Below are 27,505 nucleotides of genomic sequence, written 5' to 3'. Positions count from 1 at the left end.
AATTCTGCACGAAATCATCAAAATTCTTACAGAAAACCGCATATTTCGATGCAAAACGACGATTTCTCGCCGATTTTCGTTGTTTTCTGGCTTGAATTCGCAAAGAAGGGCACAAAATCTACAAAATCATGACTTTTTACCAAGATTCAACGGCTGAATTGCAAGAAAACAGCAGAATTCTGCACGAAATCATCAAAATTCTTACAGAAAATCGCATATTTCGATACAAAACGACGATTTCTCGCCGATTTTCGTTGTTTTCTGGCATGAATTTGCAAAAAAGAGCACGAAATTAACAAAATCATGACATTTTACCAAGATTCAACGGCTGAATTGCAAGAAAACAGCAGAATTCTGCACGAAATCATCAAAATTCTTAGAGAAAAAAGCATATTTCGATGCAAAACGACGATTTCTCGCTGATTTTCGTTGTTTTCTATCTTGAATTCGCAAAGAAGAGCACGAAATCTACAAAATCATGACTTTTTACCAAGATTCAACGGCTGAATTGCAAGAAAACCGCAGAATTCTGCACGAAATCATCAAAATTCTTACAGAAAACCGCATATTTCGATGCAAAACGACGATTTCTCGCCGATTTTCGTTGTTTTCTGGCTTGAATTCGCAAAGAAAAGCACGAAATCTACAAAATCATGACTTTTTACCAAGATTCAACGGCTGAATCGCAAGAAAACAGCAGAATTCTGCACGAAATCATCAAAATTCTTAGAGAAAACCGCATATTTCGAAGCAAAACGACGATTTTTCGCTGATTTTCGTTGTTTTCTATCTTGAATTTGCAAAGAAGAGCACGAGATTTACAAAATCATGAGTTTTTACCAAGATTCAACGGCTGAATTGCAAGAAAACAGCAGAATTCTGCACGAAATCGTCAAAATTCTTAGAGAAAACCGCATATTTCGATGCAAAACGACGATTTTTCGCCGATTTTCGTTGTTTTCTATCTTGAATTCGCCAAGAAGAGCACGAAATCTACAAAATCATGACTTTTTACCAAGATTCAACGGCTGAATTGCAAGAAAACAGCAGAATTCTGCACGAAATCATCAAAATTCTTACAGAAAACCGCATATTTCGATGCAAAATGACGATTTCTCGCTGATTTTCGTTGTTTTCTATCTTGAATTCGCAAAGAAGAGCACGAAATCTATAAAATCATGAATTTTTACCAAGATTCAACGGCTGAATTGCAAGAAAACAGCTGAATTCTGCACCAAATCGTCAAAATTCTTAGAGAAAACCGCATATTTCGATGCAAAACAACGATTTCTCGCCGATTTTCGTTGTTTTCTGGCTTGAATTTGCAAAGAAGAGCACGAAATTTAAAAAATCATCACTTTTTACCAAGATTCAACGGCTGAATTGCAAGAAAACAGCAGAATTCTGCACGAAATCGTCAAAATTCTTAGAGAAAACCGCATATTTCGATGCAAAACGACGATTTCTCGCTGATTTTCGTTGTTTTCCATCTTGAATTCGCAAAGAAGAGCACTAAATCTACCAAATCATGACTTTTTACCAAGATTCAACGGCTGAATTGCAAGAAAACAGCAGAATTCTGCACGAAATCATCAAAATTCTCACAGAAAACCGCATATTTCGATGCAAAACGACGATTTCTCGCCGATTTTCGTTGTTTTCTGGCTTGAATTCGCAAAGAAGAGCACGAAATCTACAAAATCATGACTTTTTACCAAGATTCAACGGCTGAATTGCAAGAAAACAGCAGAATTCTGCACGAAATCATCAAAATTCTTAGAGAAAACCGCATATTTCGAAGCAAAACGACGATTTCTCGCCGATTTTCGTTGTTTTCTGGCTTGAATTCGCAAAGAAGAGCACGAAATCTACAAAATCATGACTTTTTACCAAGATTCAACGGCTGAATTGCAAGAAAACAGCAGAATTCTGCACGAAATCATCAAAATTCTTACAGAAAATCGCATATTTCGATACAAAACGACGATTTCTCGCCGATTTTCGTTGTTTTCTGGCATGAATTTGCAAAGGAGAGCACGAAATTAACAAAATCATGACATTTTACCAAGATTCAACGGCTGAATTGCAAGAAAACAGCAGAATTCTGCACGAAATCATCAAAATTCTTAGAGAAAACCGCATATTTCGATGCAAAACGACGATTTCTCGCCGATTTTTGTTGTTTTCTGGCTTGAATTCGCAAAGAAGAGCACAAAATCTACAAAATCATGACTTTTACCAAGATTCAAAGGCTGAATTGCAAGAAAACAGCAGAATTCTGCACGAAATCATCAAAATTCTTACAGAAAACCGCATATTTCGATGCAAAACGACGATTTCTCGCCGATTTTCGTTGTTTTCTATCTTGAATTCGCAAAGAAGAGCACGAAATCTACAGAATCATGACTTTTTACCAAGATTTAACGGCTGAATTGCAAGAAAACAGCAGAATTCTGCACGAAATCGTCAAAATTCTTAGAGAATACCGCATATGTCGATGCAAAACGACGATTTCTCGCCGATTTTCGTTGTTTTTTGGCTTGAATTCGCAAAGAAGAGCACGAAATCTACAAAATCATGACTTTTTACCAAGATTCAACGGCTGAATTGCAAGAAAACAGCAGAATTCTGCACGAAATCATCAAAATTCTTTGAAAAAACCGCATATTTCGATGCAAAACGACGATTTCTCGCCGATTTTCGTTGTTTTCTGGCTTGAATTCGCAAAGAAGAGCACGAAATCCACAAACTCATGACTTTTACCAAGATTCAACGGCTGAATTGCAAGAAAACAGCAGAATTCTGCACGAAATCATCAAAATTCTTACAGAAAACCGCATATTTCAACGCAAAACGACGATTTCTCGCCGATTTTCGTTGTGTTCTGGCTTAAATTCGCAAAGAAGAGCACGAAATCTACAAAATCATGACTTTTTACCAAGATTCAACGGCTGAATTGCAAGAAAACAGCAGAATTCTGCACGAAATCATCAAAATTCTTACAGAAAACCGCATATTTCGATGCAAAACGACGATTTCTCGCCGATTTTCGTTGTTTTCTGGCTTGAATTCGCAAAGAAGAACACGAAATCTACAAAATCATGACTTTTTACCAAGATTCAACAGCTGAATTGCAAGAAAACAGCAGAATTCTGCACGAAATCATCAAAGTTCTTAAAGAAAACCGCATATTTCGATGCAAAACGACGATTTCTCGCCGATTTTCGTTGTTTTCTGGCTTGAATTCGCAAAGAAGAGCACGAAATCTACAAAATCATGACTTTTTACCAAGATTCAACGGCTGAATTGCAAGAAAACAGCAGAATTCTGCACGAAATCATCAAAATTCTTACAGAAAATCGCATATTTCGATACAAAACGACGATTTCTCGCCGATTTTCGTTGTTTTCTGGCATGAATTTGCAAAGAAGAGCACGAAATTAACAAAATCATGACTTTTTACCAAGATTCAACGGCTGAATTGCAAGAAAACAGCAGAATTCTGCACGAAATCATCAAAATTCTTAGAGAAAACCGCATATTTCGAAGCAAAACGACGATTTCTCGCTGATTTTCGTTGTTTTCTATCTTGAATTCGCAAAGAAAAGCACGAGATTTACAAAATCATGAGTTTTTACCAAGATTCAACGGCTGAATTGCAAGAAAACAGCAGAATTCTGCACGAAATCGTCAAAATTCTTAGAGAAAACCGCATATTTCGATGCAAAACGACGATTTTTCGCCGATTTTCGTTGTTTTCTGGCTTGAATTCGCAAAGAAGAGCACGAAATCTACAAAATCATGACTTTTTACCAAGATTTATCGGCTGAATTGCAAGAAAACAGCAGAATTCTGCACGAAATCATCAAAATTCTTACAGAAAATCGCATATTTCGATGCAAAACGACGATTTCTCGCCGATTTTCGTTGTTTTCTGGCTTGAATTCGCAAAGAAGAGCACGAAATTTAAAAAATCATCACTTTTTACCAAGATTCAACGGCTGAATTGCAAGAAAACAGCAGAATTCTGCACGAAATCATCAAAATTCTTACAGAAAACCGCATATTTCGATGCAAAACGACGATTTCTCGCCGATTTTCGTTGTTTTCTGGCTTGAATTCGCAAAGAAGAGCACGAAATCTACAAAATCATGACTTTTTACCAAGATTCAACGGCTGAATTGCAAGAAAACAGCAGAATTCTGCACGAAATCATCAAAATTCTTAGAGAAAACCGCATATTTCGAAGCAAAACGACGATTTCTCGCTGATTTTCGTTGTTTTCTATCTTGAATTCGCAAAGAAGAGCACGAGATTTACAAAATCATGACTTTTTACCAAGATCCAACAGCTGAATTGCAAGAAAACAGCAGAATTCTGCACGAAATCGTCAAAATTCTTAGAGAAAACCGCATATTTCGATGCAAAACGACGATTTTTTGCCGATTTTCGTTGTTTTCTGGCTTGAATTCGCAAAGAAGAGCACGAAATCTACAAAATCATGACTTTTTACCAAGATTCGACGGCTGAATTGCAAGAAAACAGCAGAATTCTGCACGAAATCATCAAAATTCTTACAGAAAATCGCATATTTCGATACAAAACGACGATTTCTCGCCGATTTTCGTTGTTTTCTGGCATGAATTTGCAAAGGAGAGCACGAAATTAACAAAATCATGACATTTTACCAAGATTCAACGGCTGAATTGCAAGAAAACAGCAGAATTCTGCACGAAATCATCAAAATTCTTACAGAAAATCGCATATTTCGATGCAAAACGACGATTTCTCGCCGATTTTCGTTGTTTTCTGGCTTGAATTCGCAAAGAAGAGCACGAAATTTAAAAAATCATCACTTTTTACCAAGATTCAACGGCTGAATTGCAAGAAAACAGCAGAATTCTGCACGAAATCATCAAAATTCTTACAGAAAACCGCATATTTCGATGCAAAACGACGATTTCTCGCCGATTTTCGTTGTTTTCTGGCTTGAATTCGCAAAGAAGAGCACGAAATCTACAAAATCATGACTTTTTACCAAGATTCAACGGCTGAATTGCAAGAAAACAGCAGAATTCTGCACGAAATCATCAAAAGTCTTAGAGAATACCGCATATTTCGATGCAAAACAACGATTTTTCGTCGATTTTCGTTGTTTTCTATCTTGAATTCGCCAAGAAGAGCACGAAATCTACAAAATCATGACTTTTTACCAAGATTCAACGGCTGAATTGCAAGAAAACAGCAGAATTCTGCACGAAATCATCAAAATTCTTAGAGAAAACCGCATATTTCGATGCAAAATGACGATTTCTCGCTGATTTTCGTTGTTTTCTATCTTGAATTCGCAAAGAAGAGCACGAAATCTATAAAATCATGAATTTTTACCAAGATTCAACGGCTGAATTGCAAGAAAACAGCTGAATTCTGCACCAAATCGTCAAAATTCTTAGAGAAAACCGCATATTTCGATGCAAAACAACGATTTCTCGCCGATTTTCGTTGTTTTCTGGCTTGAATTCGCAAAGAAGAGCACGAAATTTAAAAAATCATCACTTTTTACCAAGATTCAACGGCTGAATTGCAAGAAAACAGCAGAATTCTGCACGAAATCGTCAAAATTCTTAGAGAAAACCGCATATTTCGATGCAAAACGACGATTTCTCGCTGATTTTCGTTGTTTTCCATCTTGAATTCGCAAAGAAGAGCACGAAATCTACCAAATCATGACTTTTTACCAAGATTCAACGGCTGAATTGCAAGAAAACAGCAGAATTCTGCACGAAATCATCAAAATTCTCACAAAAAACCGCATATTTCGATGCAAAACGACGATTTCTCGCCGATTTTCGTTGTTTTCTGGCTTGAATTCGCAAAGAAGAGCACGAAATCTACAAAATCATGACTTTTTACCAAGATTCAACGGCTGAATTGCAAGAAAACAGCAGAATTCTGCACGAAATCATCAAAATTCTTAGAGAAAACCGCATATTTCGAAGCAAAACGACGATTTCTCGCTGATTTTCGTTGTTTTCTATCTTGAATTCGCAAAGAAGAGCACGAGATTTACAAAATCATGACTTTTTACCAAGATTCAACGGCTGAATTGCAAGAAAACAGCAGAATTCTGCACGAAATCGTCAAAATTCTTAGAGAAAACCGCATATTTCGATGCAAAACGACGATTTTTCGCCGATTTTCGTTGTTTTCTGGCTTGAATTCGCAAAGAAGAGCACGAAATCTACAAAATCATGACTTTTTACCAAGATTCAACGGCTGAATTGCAAGAAAACAGCAGAATTCTGCACGAAATCATCAAAATTCTTACAGAAAATCGCATATTTCGATACAAAACGACGATTTCTCGCCGATTTTCGTTGTTTTCTGGCATGAATTTGCAAAGGAGAGCACGAAATTAACAAAATCATGACATTTTACCAAGATTCAACGGCTGAATTGCAAGAAAACAGCAGAATTCTGCACGAAATCATCAAAATTCTTAGAGAAAACCGCATATTTCGATGCAAAACGACGATTTCTCGCCGATTTTTGTTGTTTTCTGGCTTGAATTCGCAAAGAAGAGCACAAAATCTACAAAATCATGACTTTTACCAAGATTCAAAGGCTGAATTGCAAGAAAACAGCAGAATTCTGCACGAAATCATCAAAATTCTTACAGAAAACCGCATATTTCGATGCAAAACGACGATTTCTCGCCGATTTTCGTTGTTTTCTATTTTGAATTCGCAAAGAAGAGCACGAAATCTACAGAATCATGACTTTTTACCAAGATTTAACGGCTGAATTACAAGAAAACAGCAGAATTCTGCACGAAATCGTCAAAATTCTTAGAGAATACCGCATATGTCGATGCAAAACGACGATTTCTCGCCGATTTTCGTTGTTTTTTGGCTTGAATTCGCAAAGAAGAGCACTAAATCTACAAAATCATGACTTTTTACCAAGATTCAACGGCTGAATTGGAAGAAAACAGCAGAATTCTGCACGAAATCATCAAAATTCTTTGAGAAAACCGCATATTTCGATGCAAAACGACGATTTCTCGCCGATTTTCGTTGTTTTCTGGCTTGAATTCGCAAAGAAGAGCACGAAATCCACAAACTCATGACTTTTACCAAGATTCAACGGCTGAATTGCAAGAAAACAGCAGAATTCTGCACGAAATCATCAAAATTCTTACAGAAAACCGCATATTTCAACGCAAAACGACGATTTCTCGCCGATTTTCGTTGTGTTCTGGCTTAAATTCGCAAAGAAGAGCACGAAATCTACAAAATCATGACTTTTTACCAAGATTCAACGGCTGAATTGCAAGAAAACAGCAGAATTCTGCACGAAATCATCAAAATTCTTACAGAAAACCGCATATTTCGATGCAAAACGACGATTTCTCGCCGATTTTCGTTGTTTTCTGGCTTGAATTCGCACAGAAGAACACGAAATCTACAAAATCATGACTTTTTACAAAGATTCAACAGCTGAATTGCAAGAAAACAGCAGAATTCTGCACGAAATCATCAAAGTTCTTAAAGAAAACCGCATATTTCGATGCAAAACGACGATTTCTCGCCGATTTTCGTTGTTTTCTGGCTTGAATTCGCAAAGAAGAGCACGAAATCTACAAAATCATGACTTTTTACCAAGATTCAACGGGTGAATTGCAAGAAAACAGCAGAATTCTGCACGAAATCATCAAAATTCTTACAGAAAATCGCATATTTCGATACAAAACGACGATTTCTCGCCGATTTTCGTTGTTTTCTGGCATGAATTTGCAAAGAAGAGCACGAAATTAACAAAATCATGACTTTTTACCAAGATTCAACGGCTGAATTGCAAGAAAACAGCAGAATTCTGCACGAAATCATCAAAATTCTTAGAGAAAACCGCATATTTCGAAGCAAAACGACGATTTCTCGCTGATTTTCGTTGTTTTCTATCTTGAATTCGCAAAGAAAAGCACGAGATTTACAAAATCATGAGTTTTTACCAAGATTCAACGGCTGAATTGCAAGAAAACAGCAGAATTCTGCACGAAATCGTCAAAATTCTTAGAGAAAACCGCATATTTCGATGCAAAACGACGATTTTTCGCCGATTTTCGTTGTTTTCTGGCTTGAATTCGCAAAGAAGAGCACGAAATCTACAAAATCATGACTTTTTACCAAGATTCAACAGCTGAATTGCAAGAAAACCGCAGAATTCTGCACGAAATCATCAAAATTCTTAGAGAAAACCGCATATTTCGAAGCAAAACGACGATTTCTCGCTGATTTTCGTTGTTTTCTATCTTGAATTCGCAAAGAAGAGCACGAGATTTACAAAAACATGTGTTTTTACCAAGATTCAACGGCTGAATTGCAAGAAAACAGCAGAATTTTGCACGAAATCATCAAAATTCTTACAGAAAATCGCATATTTCGATGCAAAACGACGATTTCTCGCTGATTTTCGTTGTTTTCTATCTTGAATACGCAAAGAAGAGCACGAAATCTACAAAATCATGACTTTTTACCAAGATTCAACGGCTGAATTGCAAGAAAACAGCAGAATTCTGCACGAAATCATCAAAATTCTCAGAGAAAACCGCATATTTCGATGCAAAACGACGATTTCTCGCCGATTTTTGTTGTTTTCTGGCTTGAATTCGCAATGAAGAGCACGAAATCTACAAAATCATGACTTTTACCAAGATTCAACGGCTGAATTGCAAGAAAACAGCAGAATTCTGCACGAAATCATCAAAATTCTTAGAGAAAACCGCATATTTCGATGCAAAACGACGATTTCTCGCCGATTTTCGTTGTCTTCTGGCTTGAATTCGCAAAGAAGAGCACGAAATTTACAAAATCATGACTTTTACCAAGATTCAACGGCTGAATTGCAAGAAAACAGCAGAATTCTGCACGAAATCATCAAAATTCTTAAAGAAAACCGCATATTTCGATGCAAAACAACGATTTCTCGCCGATTTTTGTTGTTTTCTATCTTGAATTCGCCAAAAAGAGCACGAAATCTACAAAATCATGACTTTTTACCAAGATTCAACGGCTGAATTGCAAGAAAACAGCAGAATTCTGCACGAAATCATCAAAATTCTTACAGAAAACCGCATATTTCGATGCAAAACGACGATTTCTCGCCGATTTTCGTTGTTTTCTGGCTTGAATTCGCAAAGAAGGGCACGAAATCTACAAAATCATGACTTTTTACCAAGATTCAACGGCTGAATTGCAAGAAAACAGCAGAATTCTGCACGAAATCATCAAAATTCTTACAGAAAATCGCATATTTCGATACAAAACGACGATTTCTCGCCGATTTTCGTTGTTTTCTGGCATGAATTTGCAAAGGAGAGCACGAAATTAACAAAATCATGACATTTTACCAAGATTCAACGGCTGAATTGCAAGAAAACAGCAGAATTCTGCACGAAATCATCAAAATTCTTAGAGAAAACCGCATATTTCGATGCAAAACGACGATTTCTCGCCGATTTTTGTTGTTTTCTGGCTTGAATTCGCAAAGAAGAGCACAAAATCTACAAAATCATGACTTTTACCAAGATTCAAAGGCTGAATTGCAAGAAAACAGCAGAATTCTGCACGAAATCATCAAAATTCTTACAGAAAACCGCATATTTCGATGCAAAACGACGATTTCTCGCCGATTTTCGTTGTTTTCTATCTTGAATTCGCAAAGAAGAGCACGAAATCTACAGAATCATGACTTTTTACCAAGATTTAACGGCTGAATTGCAAGAAAACAGCAGAATTCTGCACGAAATCGTCAAAATTCTTAGAGAATACCGCATATGTCGATGCAAAACGACGATTTCTCGCCGATTTTCGTTGTTTTTTGGCTTGAATTCGCAAAGAAGAGCACGAAATCTACAAAATCATGACTTTTTACCAAGATTCAACGGCTGAATTGCAAGAAAACAGCAGAATTCTGCACGAAATCATCAAAATTCTTTGAGAAAACCGCATATTTCGATGCAAAACGACGATTTCTCGCCGATTTTCGTTGTTTTCTGGCTTGAATTCGCAAAGAAGAGCACGAAATCCACAAACTCATGACTTTTACCAAGATTCAACGGCTGAATTGCAAGAAAACAGCAGAATTCTGCACGAAATCATCAAAATTCTTACAGAAAACCGCATATTTCAACGCAAAACGACGATTTCTCGCCGATTTTCGTTGTGTTCTGGCTTAAATTCGCAAAGAAGAGCACGAAATCTACAAAATCATGACTTTTTACCAAGATTCAACGGCTGAATTGCAAGAAAACAGCAGAATTCTGCACGAAATCATCAAAATTCTTACAGAAAACCGCATATTTCGATGCAAAACGACGATTTCTCGCCGATTTTCGTTGTTTTCTGGCTTGAATTCGCAAAGAAGAACACGAAATCTACAAAATCATGACTTTTTACCAAGATTCAACAGCTGAATTGCAAGAAAACAGCAGAATTCTGCACGAAATCATCAAAGTTCTTAAAGAAAACCGCATATTTCGATGCAAAACGACGATTTCTCGCCGATTTTCGTTGTTTTCTGGCTTGAATTCGCAAAGAAGAGCACGAAATCTACAAAATCATGACTTTTTACCAAGATTCAACGGCTGAATTGCAAGAAAACAGCAGAATTCTGCACGAAATCATCAAAATTCTTACAGAAAATCGCATATTTCGATACAAAACGACGATTTCTCGCCGATTTTCGTTGTTTTCTGGCATGAATTTGCAAAGAAGAGCACGAAATTAACAAAATCATGACTTTTTACCAAGATTCAACGGCTGAATTGCAAGAAAACAGCAGAATTCTGCACGAAATCATCAAAATTCTTAGAGAAAACCGCATATTTCGAAGCAAAACGACGATTTCTCGCTGATTTTCGTTGTTTTCTATCTTGAATTCGCAAAGAAAAGCACGAGATTTACAAAATCATGAGTTTTTACCAAGATTCAACGGCTGAATTGCAAGAAAACAGCAGAATTCTGCACGAAATCGTCAAAATTCTTAGAGAAAACCGCATATTTCGATGCAAAACGACGATTTTTCGCCGATTTTCGTTGTTTTCTGGCTTGAATTCGCAAAGAAGAGCACGAAATCTACAAAATCATGACTTTTTACCAAGATTTATCGGCTGAATTGCAAGAAAACAGCAGAATTCTGCACGAAATCATCAAAATTCTTACAGAAAATCGCATATTTCGATGCAAAACGACGATTTCTCGCCGATTTTCGTTGTTTTCTGGCTTGAATTCGCAAAGAAGAGCACGAAATTTAAAAAATCATCACTTTTTACCAAGATTCAACGGCTGAATTGCAAGAAAACAGCAGAATTCTGCACGAAATCATCAAAATTCTTACAGAAAACCGCATATTTCGATGCAAAACGACGATTTCTCGCCGATTTTCGTTGTTTTCTGGCTTGAATTCGCAAAGAAGAGCACGAAATCTACAAAATCATGACTTTTTACCAAGATTCAACGGCTGAATTGCAAGAAAACAGCAGAATTCTGCACGAAATCATCAAAATTCTTAGAGAAAACCGCATATTTCGAAGCAAAACGACGATTTCTCGCTGATTTTCGTTGTTTTCTATCTTGAATTCGCAAAGAAGAGCACGAGATTTACAAAATCATGACTTTTTACCAAGATCCAACAGCTGAATTGCAAGAAAACAGCAGAATTCTGCACGAAATCGTCAAAATTCTTAGAGAAAACCGCATATTTCGATGCAAAACGACGATTTTTTGCCGATTTTCGTTGTTTTCTGGCTTGAATTCGCAAAGAAGAGCACGAAATCTACAAAATCATGACTTTTTACCAAGATTCGACGGCTGAATTGCAAGAAAACAGCAGAATTCTGCACGAAATCATCAAAATTCTTACAGAAAATCGCATATTTCGATACAAAACGACGATTTCTCGCCGATTTTCGTTGTTTTCTGGCATGAATTTGCAAAGGAGAGCACGAAATTAACAAAATCATGACATTTTACCAAGATTCAACGGCTGAATTGCAAGAAAACAGCAGAATTCTGCACGAAATCATCAAAATTCTTACAGAAAATCGCATATTTCGATGCAAAACGACGATTTCTCGCCGATTTTCGTTGTTTTCTGGCTTGAATTCGCAAAGAAGAGCACGAAATTTAAAAAATCATCACTTTTTACCAAGATTCAACGGCTGAATTGCAAGAAAACAGCAGAATTCTGCACGAAATCATCAAAATTCTTACAGAAAACCGCATATTTCGATGCAAAACGACGATTTCTCGCCGATTTTCGTTGTTTTCTGGCTTGAATTCGCAAAGAAGAGCACGAAATCTACAAAATCATGACTTTTTACCAAGATTCAACGGCTGAATTGCAAGAAAACAGCAGAATTCTGCACGAAATCATCAAAAGTCTTAGAGAATACCGCATATTTCGATGCAAAACAACGATTTTTCGTCGATTTTCGTTGTTTTCTATCTTGAATTCGCCAAGAAGAGCACGAAATCTACAAAATCATGACTTTTTACCAAGATTCAACGGCTGAATTGCAAGAAAACAGCAGAATTCTGCACGAAATCATCAAAATTCTTAGAGAAAACCGCATATTTCGATGCAAAATGACGATTTCTCGCTGATTTTCGTTGTTTTCTATCTTGAATTCGCAAAGAAGAGCACGAAATCTATAAAATCATGAATTTTTACCAAGATTCAACGGCTGAATTGCAAGAAAACAGCTGAATTCTGCACCAAATCGTCAAAATTCTTAGAGAAAACCGCATATTTCGATGCAAAACAACGATTTCTCGCCGATTTTCGTTGTTTTCTGGCTTGAATTCGCAAAGAAGAGCACGAAATTTAAAAAATCATCACTTTTTACCAAGATTCAACGGCTGAATTGCAAGAAAACAGCAGAATTCTGCACGAAATCGTCAAAATTCTTAGAGAAAACCGCATATTTCGATGCAAAACGACGATTTCTCGCTGATTTTCGTTGTTTTCCATCTTGAATTCGCAAAGAAGAGCACGAAATCTACCAAATCATGACTTTTTACCAAGATTCAACGGCTGAATTGCAAGAAAACAGCAGAATTCTGCACGAAATCATCAAAATTCTCACAAAAAACCGCATATTTCGATGCAAAACGACGATTTCTCGCCGATTTTCGTTGTTTTCTGGCTTGAATTCGCAAAGAAGAGCACGAAATCTACAAAATCATGACTTTTTACCAAGATTCAACGGCTGAATTGCAAGAAAACAGCAGAATTCTGCACGAAATCATCAAAATTCTTAGAGAAAACCGCATATTTCGAAGCAAAACGACGATTTCTCGCTGATTTTCGTTGTTTTCTATCTTGAATTCGCAAAGAAGAGCACGAGATTTACAAAATCATGACTTTTTACCAAGATTCAACGGCTGAATTGCAAGAAAACAGCAGAATTCTGCACGAAATCGTCAAAATTCTTAGAGAAAACCGCATATTTCGATGCAAAACGACGATTTTTCGCCGATTTTCGTTGTTTTCTGGCTTGAATTCGCAAAGAAGAGCACGAAATCTACAAAATCATGACTTTTTACCAAGATTCAACGGCTGAATTGCAAGAAAACAGCAGAATTCTGCACGAAATCATCAAAATTCTTACAGAAAATCGCATATTTCGATACAAAACGACGATTTCTCGCCGATTTTCGTTGTTTTCTGGCATGAATTTGCAAAGGAGAGCACGAAATTAACAAAATCATGACATTTTACCAAGATTCAACGGCTGAATTGCAAGAAAACAGCAGAATTCTGCACGAAATCATCAAAATTCTTAGAGAAAACCGCATATTTCGATGCAAAACGACGATTTCTCGCCGATTTTTGTTGTTTTCTGGCTTGAATTCGCAAAGAAGAGCACAAAATCTACAAAATCATGACTTTTACCAAGATTCAAAGGCTGAATTGCAAGAAAACAGCAGAATTCTGCACGAAATCATCAAAATTCTTACAGAAAACCGCATATTTCGATGCAAAACGACGATTTCTCGCCGATTTTCGTTGTTTTCTATTTTGAATTCGCAAAGAAGAGCACGAAATCTACAGAATCATGACTTTTTACCAAGATTTAACGGCTGAATTACAAGAAAACAGCAGAATTCTGCACGAAATCGTCAAAATTCTTAGAGAATACCGCATATGTCGATGCAAAACGACGATTTCTCGCCGATTTTCGTTGTTTTTTGGCTTGAATTCGCAAAGAAGAGCACTAAATCTACAAAATCATGACTTTTTACCAAGATTCAACGGCTGAATTGGAAGAAAACAGCAGAATTCTGCACGAAATCATCAAAATTCTTTGAGAAAACCGCATATTTCGATGCAAAGCGACGATTTCTCGCCGATTTTCGTTGTTTTCTGGCTTGAATTCGCAAAGAAGAGCACGAAATCCACAAACTCATGACTTTTACCAAGATTCAACGGCTGAATTGCAAGAAAACAGCAGAATTCTGCACGAAATCATCAAAATTCTTACAGAAAACCGCATATTTCAACGCAAAACGACGATTTCTCGCCAATTTTCGTTGTGTTCTGGCTTAAATTCGCAAAGAAGAGCACGAAATCTACAAAATCATGACTTTTTACCAAGATTCAACGGCTGAATTGCAAGAAAACAGCAGAATTCTGCACGAAATCATCAAAATTCTTACAGAAAACCGCATATTTCGATGCAAAACGACGATTTCTCGCCGATTTTCGTTGTTTTCTGGCTTGAATTCGCACAGAAGAACACGAAATCTACAAAATCATGACTTTTTACAAAGATTCAACAGCTGAATTGCAAGAAAACAGCAGAATTCTGCACGAAATCATCAAAGTTCTTAAAGAAAACCGCATATTTCGATGCAAAACGACGATTTCTCGCCGATTTTCGTTGTTTTCTGGCTTGAATTCGCAAAGAAGAGCACGAAATCTACAAAATCATGACTTTTTACCAAGATTCAACGGGTGAATTGCAAGAAAACAGCAGAATTATGCACGAAATCATCAAAATTCTTACAGAAAATCGCATATTTCGATACAAAACGACGATTTCTCGCCGATTTTCGTTGTTTTCTGGCATGAATTTGCAAAGAAGAGCACGAAATTAACAAAATCATGACTTTTTACCAAGATTCAACGGCTGAATTGCAAGAAAACAGCAGAATTCTGCACGAAATCATCAAAATTCTTAGAGAAAACCGCATATTTCGAAGCAAAACGACGATTTCTCGCTGATTTTCGTTGTTTTCTATCTTGAATTCGCAAAGAAAAGCACGAGATTTACAAAATCATGAGTTTTTACCAAGATTCAACGGCTGAATTGCAAGAAAACAGCAGAATTCTGCACGAAATCGTCAAAATTCTTAGAGAAAACCGCATATTTCGATGCAAAACGACGATTTTTCGCCGATTTTCGTTGTTTTCTGGCTTGAATTCGCAAAGAAGAGCACGAAATCTACAAAATCATGACTTTTTACCAAGATTCAACAGCTGAATTGCAAGAAAACCGCAGAATTCTGCACGAAATCATCAAAATTCTTAGAGAAAACCGCATATTTCGAAGCAAAACGACGATTTCTCGCTGATTTTCGTTGTTTTCTATCTTGAATTCGCAAAGAAGAGCACGAGATTTACAAAAACATGTGTTTTTACCAAGATTCAACGGCTGAATTGCAAGAAAACAGCAGAATTTTGCACGAAATCATCAAAATTCTTACAGAAAATCGCATATTTCGATGCAAAACGACGATTTCTCGCTGATTTTCGTTGTTTTCTATCTTGAATACGCAAAGAAGAGCACGAAATCTACAAAATCATGACTTTTTACCAAGATTCAACGGCTGAATTGCAAGAAAACAGCAGAATTCTGCACGAAATCATCAAAATTCTTAGAGAAAACCGCATATTTCGATGCAAAACGACGATTTCTCGCCGATTTTCGTTGTCTTCTGGCTTGAATTCGCAAAGAAGAGCACGAAATTTACAAAATCATGACTTTTACCAAGATTCAACGGCTGAATTGCAAGAAAACAGCAGAATTCTGCACGAAATCATCAAAATTCTTAAAGAAAACCGCATATTTCGATGCAAAACAACGATTTCTCGCCGATTTTTGTTGTTTTCTATCTTGAATTCGCCAAAAAGAGCACGAAATCTACAAAATCATGACTTTTTACCAAGATTCAACGGCTGAATTGCAAGAAAACAGCAGAATTCTGCACGAAATCATCAAAATTCTTACAGAAAACCGCATATTTCGATGCAAAACGACGATTTCTCGCCGATTTTCGTTGTTTTCTGGCTTGAATTCGCAAAGAAGGGCACGAAATCTACAAAATCATGACTTTTTACCAAGATTCAACGGCTGAATTGCAAGAAAACAGCAGAATTCTGCACGAAATCATCAAAATTCTTACAGAAAATCGCATATTTCGATACAAAACGACGATTTCTCGCCGATTTTCGTTGTTTTCTGGCATGAATTTGCAAAGAAGAGCACGAAATTAACAAAATCATGACTTTTTACCAAGATTCAACGGCTGAATTGCAAGAAAACAGCAGAATTCTGCACGAAATCATCAAAATTCTTAGAGAAAACCGCATATTTCGAAGCAAAACGACGATTTCTCGCTGATTTTCGTTGTTTTCTATCTTGAATTCGCAAAGAAAAGCACGAGATTTACAAAATCATGAGTTTTTACCAAGATTCAACGGCTGAATTGCAAGAAAACAGCAGAATTCTGCACGAAATCGTCAAAATTCTTAGAGAAAACCGCATATTTCGATGCAAAACGACGATTTTTCGCCGATTTTCGTTGTTTTCTGGCTTGAATTCGCAAAGAAGAGCACGAAATCTACAAAATCATGACTTTTTACCAAGATTTATCGGCTGAATTGCAAGAAAACAGCAGAATTCTGCACGAAATCATCAAAATTCTTACAGAAAATCGCATATTTCGATGCAAAACGACGATTTCTCGCCGATTTTCGTTGTTTTCTGGCTTGAATTTGCAAAGAAGAGCACGAAATTTAAAAAATCATCACTTTTTACCAAGATTCAACGGCTGAATTGCAAGAAAACAGCAGAATTCTGCACGAAATCATCAAAATTCTTACAGAAAACCGCATATTTCGATGCAAAACGACGATTTCTCGCCGATTTTCGTTGTTTTCTGGCTTGAATTCGCAAAGAAGAGCACGAAATCTACAAAATCATGACTTTTTACCAAGATTCAACGGCTGAATTGCAAGAAAACAGCAGAATTCTGCACGAAATCATCAAAATTCTTAGAGAAAACCGCATATTTCGAAGCAAAACGACGATTTCTCGCTGATTTTCGTTGTTTTCTATCTTGAATTCGCAAAGAAGAGCACGAGATTTACAAAATCATGACTTTTTACCAAGATCCAACGGCTGAATTGCAAGAAAACAGCAGAATTCTGCACGAAATCGTCAAAATTCTTAGAGAAAACCGCATATTTCGATGCAAAACGACGATTTTTCGCCGATTTTCGTTGTTTTCTGGCTTGAATTCGCAAAGAAGAGCACGAAATCTACAAAATCATGACTTTTTACCAAGATTCAACGGCTGAATTGCAAGAAAACAGCAGAATTCTGCACGAAATCATCAAAATTCTTACAGAAAATCGCATATTTCGATACAAAACGACAATTTCTCGCCGATTTTCGTTGTTTTCTGGCATGAATTTGCAAAGAAGAGCACGAAATTTACAAAATCATGACATTTTACCAAGATTCAACGGCTGAATTGCAAGAAACAGCAGAATTTTGCACGAAATCATCAAAATTCTTAGAGAAAACCGCATATTTCGATGCAAAACGACGATTTCTCGCTGATTTTCGTTGTTTTCTATCTTGAATTCGCAAAGAAGAGCACGAAATCTACAAAATCATGACTTTTTACCAAGATTCAACAGCTGAATTGCAAGAAAACCGCAGAATTCTGCACGAAATCATCAAAATTCTTAGAGAAAACCGCATATTTCGAAGCAAAACGACGATTTCTCGCTGATTTTCGTTGTTTTCTATCTTGAATTCGCAAAGAAGAGCACGAGATTTACAAAAACATGTGTTTTTACCAAGATTCAACGGCTGAATTGCAAGAAAACAGCAGAATTTTGCACGAAATCATCAAAATTCTTACAGAAAATCGCATATTTCGATGCAAAACGACGATTTCTCGCTGATTTTCGTTGTTTTCTATCTTGAATACGCAAAGAAGAGCACGAAATCTACAAAATCATGACTTTTTACCAAGATTCAACGGCTGAATTGCAAGAAAACAGCAGAATTCTGCACGAAATCATCAAAATTCTTAGAGAAAACCGCATATTTCGATGCAAAACGACGATTTCTCGCCGATTTTTGTTGTTTTCTGGCTTGAATTCGCAAAGAAGAGCACGAAATCTACAAAATCATGACTTTTACCAAGATTCAACGGCTGAATTGCAAGAAAACAGCAGAATTCTGCACGAAATCATCAAAATTCTTAGAGAAAACCGCATATTTCGATGCAAAACGACGATTTCTCGCCGATTTTCGTTGTCTTCTGGCTTGAATTCGCAAAGAAGAGCACGAAATTTACAAAATCATGACTTTTACCAAGATTCAACGGCTGAATTGCAAGAAAACAGCAGAATTCTGCACGAAATCATCAAAATTCTTAAAGAAAACCGCATATTTCGATGCAAAACAACGATTTCTCGCCGATTTTTGTTGTTTTCTATCTTGAATTCGCCAAAAAGAGCACGAAATCTACAAAATCATGACTTTTTACCAAGATTCAACGGCTGAATTGCAAGAAAACAGCAGAATTCTGCACGAAATCATCAAAATTCTTACAGAAAACCGCATATTTCGATGCAAAACGACGATTTCTCGCCGATTTTCGTTGTTTTCTGGCTTGAATTCGCAAAGAAGGGCACGAAATCTACAAAATCATGACTTTTTACCAAGATTCAACGGCTGAATTGCAAGAAAACAGCAGAATTCTGCACGAAATCATCAAAATTCTTACAGAAAATCGCATATTTCGATACAAAACGACGATTTCTCGCCGATTTTCGTTGTTTTCTGGCATGAATTTGCAAAGAAGAGCACGAAATTAACAAAATCATGACATTTTACCAAGATTCAACGGCTGAATTGCAAGAAAACAGCAGAATTCTGCACGAAATCATCAAAATTCTTAGAGAAAAAAGCATATTTCGATGCAAAACGACGATTTCTCGCTGATTTTCGTTGTTTTCTATCTTGAATTCGCAAAGAAGAGCACGAAATCTACAAAATCATGACTTTTTACCAAGATTCAACGGCTGAATTGCAAGAAAACCGCAGAATTCTGCACGAAATCATCAAAATTCTTACAGAAAACCGCATATTTCGATGCAAAACGACGATTTCTCGCCGATTTTCGTTGTTTTCTGGCTTGAATTCGCAAAGAAGAGCACGAAATCTACAAAATCATGACTTTTTACCAAGATTCAACGGCTGAATCGCAAGAAAACAGCAGAATTCTGCACGAAATCATCAAAATTCTTAGAGAAAACCGCATATTTCGAAGCAAAACGACGATTTCTCGCTGATTTTCGTTGTTTTCTATCTTGAATTCGCAAAGAAGAGCACGAGATTTACAAAATCATGAGTTTTTACCAAGATTCAACGGCTGAATTGCAAGAAAACAGCAGAATTCTGCACGAAATCGTCAAAATTCTTAGAGAAAACCGCATATTTCGATGCAAAACGACGATTTTTCGCCGATTTTCGTTGTTTTCTGGCTTGAATTCGCAAAGAAGAGCACGAAATCTACAAAATCATGACTTTTTACCAAGATTTATCGGCTGAATTGCAAGAAAACAGCAGAATTCTGCACGAAATCATCAAAATTCTTACAGAAAATCGCATATTTCGATGCAAAACGACGATTTCTCGCCGATTTTCGTTGTTTTCTGGCTTGAATTCGCAAAGAAGAGCACGAAATCTACAAAATCATGACTTTTTACCAAGATTCAACGGCTGAATTGCAAGAAAACAGCAGAATTCTGCACGAAATCATCAAAATTCTTAGAGAATACCGCATATTTCGATGCAAAATGACGATTTCTCGCTGATTTTCGTTGTTTTCTATCTTGAATTCAACAAGAAGAGCACAAAATCTACAAAATCATGACTTTTTACCAAGATTCAACGGCTGAATTGCAAGAAAACAGCAGAATTCTGCACGAAATCATCAAAATTCTTAGAGAAAACCGCATATTTCGATGCAAAATGACGATTTCTCGCTGATTTTCGTTGTTTTCTATCTTGAATTCGCAAAGAAGAGCACGAAATCTATAAAATCATGACTTTTTACCAAGATTCAACGGCTGAATTGCAAGAAAACAGCTGAATTCTGCACGAAATCGTCAAAATTCTTAGAGAAAACCGCATATTTCGATGCAAAACAACGATTTCTCGCCGATTTTCGTTGTTTTCTGGCTTGAATTCGCAAAGAAGAGCACGAAATTTAAAAAATCATCACTTTTTACCAAGATTCAACGGCTGAATTGCAAGAAAACAGCAGAATTCTGCACGAAATCATCAAAATTCTTAGAGAAAACCGCATATTTCGATGCAAAACGACGATTTCTCGCTGATTTTCGTTGTTTTCTATCTTGAATTCGCAAAGAAGAGCACGAAATCTACCAAATCATGACTTTTTACCAAGATTCAACGGCTGAATTGCAAGAAAACAGCAGAATTCTGCACGAAATCATCAAAATTCTTACAGAAAACCGCATATTTCGATGCAAAACGACGATTTCTCGCCGATTTTCGTTGTTTTCTGGCTTGAATTCGCAAAGAAGAGCACGAAATCTACATAATCATGACTTTTTACCAAGATTCAACGGCTGAATTGCAAGAAAACAGCAGAATTCTGCACGAAATCATCAAAATTCTTAGAGAAAACCGCATATTTCGAAGCAAAACGACGATTTCTCGCTGATTTTCGTTGTTTTCTATCTTGAATTCGCAAAGAAGAGCACGAGATTTACAAAATCATGAGTTTTTACCAAGACTCAACGGCTGAATTGCAAGAAAACAGCAGAATTCTGCACGAAATCATCAAAATTCTTACAGAAAATCGCATATTTCGATGCAAAACGACAATTTCTCGCTGATTTTCGTTGTTTTCTATCTTGAATTCGCAAAGAAGAGCACGAAATCTACAAAATCATGACTTTTTACCAAGATTCAACGGCTGAATTGCAAGAAAACAGCAGAATTCTGCACGAAATCATCAAAATTCTTAGAGAAAACCGCATATTTCGAAGCAAAACGACGATTTCTCGCTGATTTTCGTTGTTTTCTATCTTGAATTCGCAAAGAAGAGCACGAGATTTACAAAATCATGAGTTTTTACCAAGATTCAACGGCTGAATTGCAAGAAAACAGCAGAATTCTGCACGAAATCGTCAAAATTCTTAGAGAAAACCGCATATTTCGATGCAAAACGACGATTTTTCGCCGATTTTCGTTGTTTTCTGGCTTGAATTCGCAAAGAAGAGCACGAAATCTACAAAATCATGACTTTTTACCATGATTTATCGGCTGAATTGCAAGAAAACAGCAGAATTCTGCACGAAATCATCAAAATTCTTACAGAAAATCGCATATTTCGATGCAAAACGACGATTTCTCGTCGATTTTCGTTGTTTTCTGGCTTGAATTCGCAAAGAAGAGCACGAAATTTAAAAAATCATCACTTTTTACCAAGATTCAACGGCTGAATTGCAAGAAAACAGCAGAATTCTGCACGAAATCATCAAAATTCTTACAGAAAATCGCATATTTCGATACGAAACGACGATTTCTCGCCGATTTTCGTTGTTTTCTGGCATGAATTTGCAAAGAAGAGCACGAAATTAACAAAATCATGACATTTTACCAAGATTCAACGGCTGAATTGCAAGAAAACAGCAGAATTCTGCACGAAATCATCAAAATTCTTAGAGAAAAAAGCATATTTCGATGCAAAACGACGATTTCTCGCTGATTTTCGTTGTTTTCTATCTTGAATTCGCAAAGAAGAGCACGAAATCTACAAAATCATGACTTTTTACCAAGATTCAACGGCTGAATTGCAAGAAAACCGCAGAATTCTGCACGAAATCATCAAAATTCTCACAGAAAACCGCATATTTCGATGCAAAACGACGATTTCTCGCCGATTTTCGTTGTTTTCTGGCTTGAATTCGCAAAGAAGAGCACGAAATCTACAAAATCATGACTTTTTACCAAGATTCAACGGCTGAATCGCAAGAAAACAGCAGAATTCTGCACGAAATCATCAAAATTCTTAGAGAAAACCGCATATTTCGAAGCAAAACGACGATTTCTCGCTGATTTTCGTTGTTTTCTATCTTGAATTCGCAAAGAAGAGCACGAGATTTACAAAATCATGAGTTTTTACCAAGATTCAACGGCTGAATTGCAAGAAAACAGCAGAATTCTGCACGAAATCGTCAAAATTCTTAGAGAAAACCGCATATTTCGATGCAAAACGACGATTTTTCGCCGATTTTCGTTCTTTTCTAGCTTGAATTCGCAAAGAAGAGCACGAAATCTACAAAATCATGACTTTTTACCAAGATTTATCGGCTGAATTGCAAGAAAACAGCAGAATTCTGCACGAAATCATCAAAATTCTTACAGAAAATCGCATATTTCGATGCAAAACGACGATTTCTCGCCGATTTTCGTTGTTTTCTGGCTTGAATTCGCAAAGAAGAGCACGAAATCTACAAAATCATGACTTTTTACCAAGATTCAACGGCTGAATTGCAAGAAAACAGCAGAATTCTGCACGAAATCATCAAAATTCTTAGAGAATACCGCATATTTCGATGCAAAACAACGATTTTTCGCCGATTTTCGTTGTTTTCTATCTTGAATTCAACAAGAAGAGCACAAAATCTACAAAATCATGACTTTTTACCAAGATTCAACGGCTGAATTGCAAGAAAACAGCAGAATTCTGCACGAAATCATCAAAATTCTTAGAGAAAACCGCATATTTCGATGCAAAATGACGATTTCTCGCTGATTTTCGTTGTTTTCTATCTTGAATTCGCAAAGAAGAGCACGAAATCTATAAAATCATGACTTTTTACCAAGATTCAACGGCTGAATTGCAAGAAAACAGCAGAATTCTGCACGAAATCATCAAAATTCTTAGAGAAAACCGCATATTTCGATGCAAAACGACGATTTCTCGCTGATTTTCGTTGTTTTCTATCTTGAATTCGCAAAGAAGAGCACGAAATCTACCAAATCATGACTTTTTACCAAGATTCAACGGCTGAATTGCAAGAAAACAGCAGAATTCTGCACGAAATCATCAAAATTCTTACAGAAAACCGCATATTTCGATGCAAAACGACGATTTCTCGCCGATTTTCGTTGTTTTCTGGCTTGAATTCGCAAAGAAGAGCACGAAATCTACATAATCATGACTTTTTACCAAGATTCAACGGCTGAATTGCAAGAAAACAGCAGAATTCTGCACGAAATCATCAAAATTCTTAGAGAAAACCGCATATTTCGAAGCAAAACGACGATTTCTCGCTGATTTTCGTTGTTTTCTATCTTGAATTCGCAAAGAAGAGCACGAGATTTACAAAATCATGAGTTTTTACCAAGACTCAACGGCTGAATTGCAAGAAAACAGCAGAATTCTGCACGAAATCATCAAAATTCTTACAGAAAATCGCATATTTCGATGCAAAACGACAATTTCTCGCTGATTTTCGTTGTTTTCTATCTTGAATTCGCAAAGAAGAGCACGAAATCTACAAAATCATGACTTTTTACCAAGATTCAACGGCTGAATTGCAAGAAAACAGCAGAATTCTGCACGAAATCATCAAAATTCTTAGAGAAAACCGCATATTTCGAAGCAAAACGACGATTTCTCGCTGATTTTCGTTGTTTTCTATCTTGAATTCGCAAAGAAGAGCACGAGATTTACAAAATCATGAGTTTTTACCAAGATTCAACGGCTGAATTGCAAGAAAACAGCAGAATTCTGCACGAAATCGTCAAAATTCTTAGAGAAAACCGCATATTTCGATGCAAAACGACGATTTTTCGCCGATTTTCGTTGTTTTCTGGCTTGAATTCGCAAAGAAGAGCACGAAATCTACAAAATCATGACTTTTTACCAAGATTTATCGGCTGAATTGCAAGAAAACAGCAGAATTCTGCACGAAATCATCAAAATTCTTACAGAAAACCGCATATTTCGATGCAAAACGACGATTTCTCGCCGATTTTCGTTGTTTTCTGGCATGAATTTGCAAAGGAGAGCACGAAATTAACAAAATCATGACATTTTACCAAGATTCAACGGCTGAATTGCAAGAAAACAGCAGAATTCTGCACGAAATCATCAAAATTCTTAAAGAAAACCGCATATTTCGATGAAAGACAACGATTTCTCGCCAATTTTCGTTGTTTTCTATCTTGAATTCGCCAAGAAGAGCACGAAATCTACAATATCATGACTTTTTACCAAGATTCAACGGCTGAATTGCAAGAAAACAGCAGAATTCTGCACGAAATCATCAAAATTCTTACAGAAAACCGCATATTTCGATGCAAAACGACGATTTCTCGCCGATTTTCGTTGTTTTCTGGCTTGAATTCGCAAAGAAGAGCACGAAATCTACAAAATCATGACTTTTTACCAAGATTCAACGGCTGAATTGCAAGAAAACAGCAGAATTCTGCACGAAATCATCAAAATTCTTAGAGAAATCCGCATATTTCGATGCAAAACGACGATTTCTCGCCGATTTTTGTTGTTTTCTGGCTTGAATTCGCAAAGAAGAGCACAAAATCTACAAAATCATGACTTTTACCAAGATTCAAAGGCTGAATTGCAAGAAAACAGCAGAATTCTGCACGAAATCATCAAAATTCTTACAGAAAACCGCATATTTCGATGCAAAACGACGATTTCTCGCCGATTTTCGTTGTTTTCTATCTTGAATTCGCAAAGAAGAGCACGAAATCTACAGAATCATGACTTTTTACCAAGATTTAACGGCTGAATTGCAAGAAAACAGCAGAATTCTGCACGAAATCGTCAAAATTCTTAGAGAATACCGCATATGTCGATGCAAAACGACGATTTCTCGCCGATTTTCGTTGTTTTTTGGCTTGAATTCGCAAAGAAGAGCACGAAATCTACAAAATCATGACTTTTTACCAAGATTCAACGGCTGAATTGCAAGAAAACAGCAGAATTTTGCACGAAAACATCAAAATTCTTACAGAAAACCGCATATTTCGATGCAAAACAACGATTTCTCGCCGATTTTCGTTGTTTTCTATCTTGAATTCGCCAAGAAGAGCACAAAATCTACAAAATCGTGACTTTTTACCAAGATTCAACGGCTGAATTGCAAGAAAACAGCAGAATTCTGCACGAAATTATCAAAATTCTTACAGAAAACCGCATATTTCGATGCAAAACGACGATTTCTCGCCGATTTTCGTTGTTTTCTGGCTTGAATTCGCAAAGAAGAGCACGAAATCTACAAAATCATGACTTTTTACCAAGATTCAACGGCTGAATTGCAAGAAAACAGCAGAATTCTGCACGAAATCATCAAAATTCTTACAGAAAATCGCATATTTCGATACAAAACGACGATTTCTCGCCGATTTTCGTTGTTTTCTGGCATGAATTTGCAAAGAAGAGCACGAAATTAACAAAATCATAACTTTTTACCAAGATTCAACGGCTGAATTGCAAGAAAACAGCAGAATTCTGCACGAAATCATCAAAATTCTTAGAGAAAACCGCATATTTCGATGCAAAACGACGATTTCTCGCTGATTTTCGTTGTTTTCTATCTTGAATTCGCAAAGAAGAGCACGAAATCTACAAAATCATGACTTTTTACCAAGATTCAACGGCTGAATTGCAAGAAAACAGCAGAATTCTGCACGAAATCATCAAAATTCTTACAAAAAACCGCATATTTCGATGCAAAACGACGATTTCTCGCCGATTTTCGTTGTTTTCTGGCTTGAATTCGCAAAGAAGAACACGAAATCTACAAAATCATGACTTTTTACCAAGATTCAACAGCTGAATTGCAAGAAAACAGCAGAATTCTGCACGAAATCGTCAAAATTCTTAGAGAATACCGCATATGTCGATGCAAAACGACGATTTCTCGCCGATTTTCGTTGTTTTTTGGCTTGAATTCGCAAAGAAGAGCACGAAATCTACAAAATCATGACTTTTTACCAAGATTCAACGGCTGAATTGCAAGAAAACAGCAGAATTCTGCACGAAATCATCAAAATTCTTTGAGAAAACCGCATATTTCGATGCAAAACGACGATTTCTCGCCGATTTTCGTTGTTTTCTGGCTTGAATTCGCAAAGAAGAGCACGAAATCTACAAAATCATGACTTTTACCAAGATTCAACGGCTGAATTGCAAGAAAACAGCAGAATTCTGCACGAAATCATCAAAATTCTTACAGAAAACCGCATATTTCGATGCAAAACGACGATTTCTCGCCGATTTTCGTTGTTTTCTGGCTTAAATTCGCAAAGAAGAGCACGAAATCTACAAAATCATGACTTTTTACCAAGATTCAACAGCTGAATTGCAAGAAAACAGCAGAATTCTGCACGAAATCATCAAAGTTCTTAGAGAAAACCGCATATTTCGATGCAAAACAACGATTTCTCGCCGATTTTCGTTGTTTTCTATCTTGAATTCGCCAAGAAGAGCACGAAATCTACAAAATCATGACTTTTTACCAAGATTCAACGGCTGAATTGCAAGAAAACAGCAGAATTCTGCACGAAATCATCAAAATTCTTACAGAAAACCGCATATTTCGATGCAAAACGACGATTTCTCGCCGATTTTCGTTGTTTTCTGGTTTGAATTCGCAAAGAAGAGCACAAAATCTACAAAATCATGACTTTTTACCAAGATTCAACGGCTGAATTGCAAGAAAACAGCAGAATTCTGCACGAAATCATCAAAATTCTCAGAGAAAACCGCATATTTCGATGCAAAACGACGATTTGGCGCTGATTTTTGTTGTTTTCTATCTTGAATTCGCAAAGAAGAGCACGAAATCTACAAAATCATGACTTTTTACCAAGATTCAACGGCTGAATTGCAAGAAAACAGCAGAATTCTGCACGAAATCATCAAAATTCTTAGAGAAAACCGCATATTTCGATGCAAAACGGCGATTTCTCGCCGATTTTTGTTGTTTTCTGGCCTGAATTTGCAAAGAAGAGCACGAAATCTACAAAATCATGACTTTTACCAAGATTCAACGGCTGAATTGCAAGAAAACAGCAGAATTCTGCACGAAATCATCAAAATTCTCACAGAAAACCGCATATTTC

This window comes from Gnatocerus cornutus, unplaced genomic scaffold, assembly GCF_029298725.1.
Source record: "Gnatocerus cornutus isolate USDA-ARS CGAHR unplaced genomic scaffold, icGnaCorn1.1 ctg00000025.1, whole genome shotgun sequence".
NCBI lineage: Eukaryota > Metazoa > Arthropoda > Insecta > Coleoptera > Tenebrionidae > Gnatocerus > Gnatocerus cornutus.
This window is presented reverse-complemented; position numbering follows the sequence as displayed.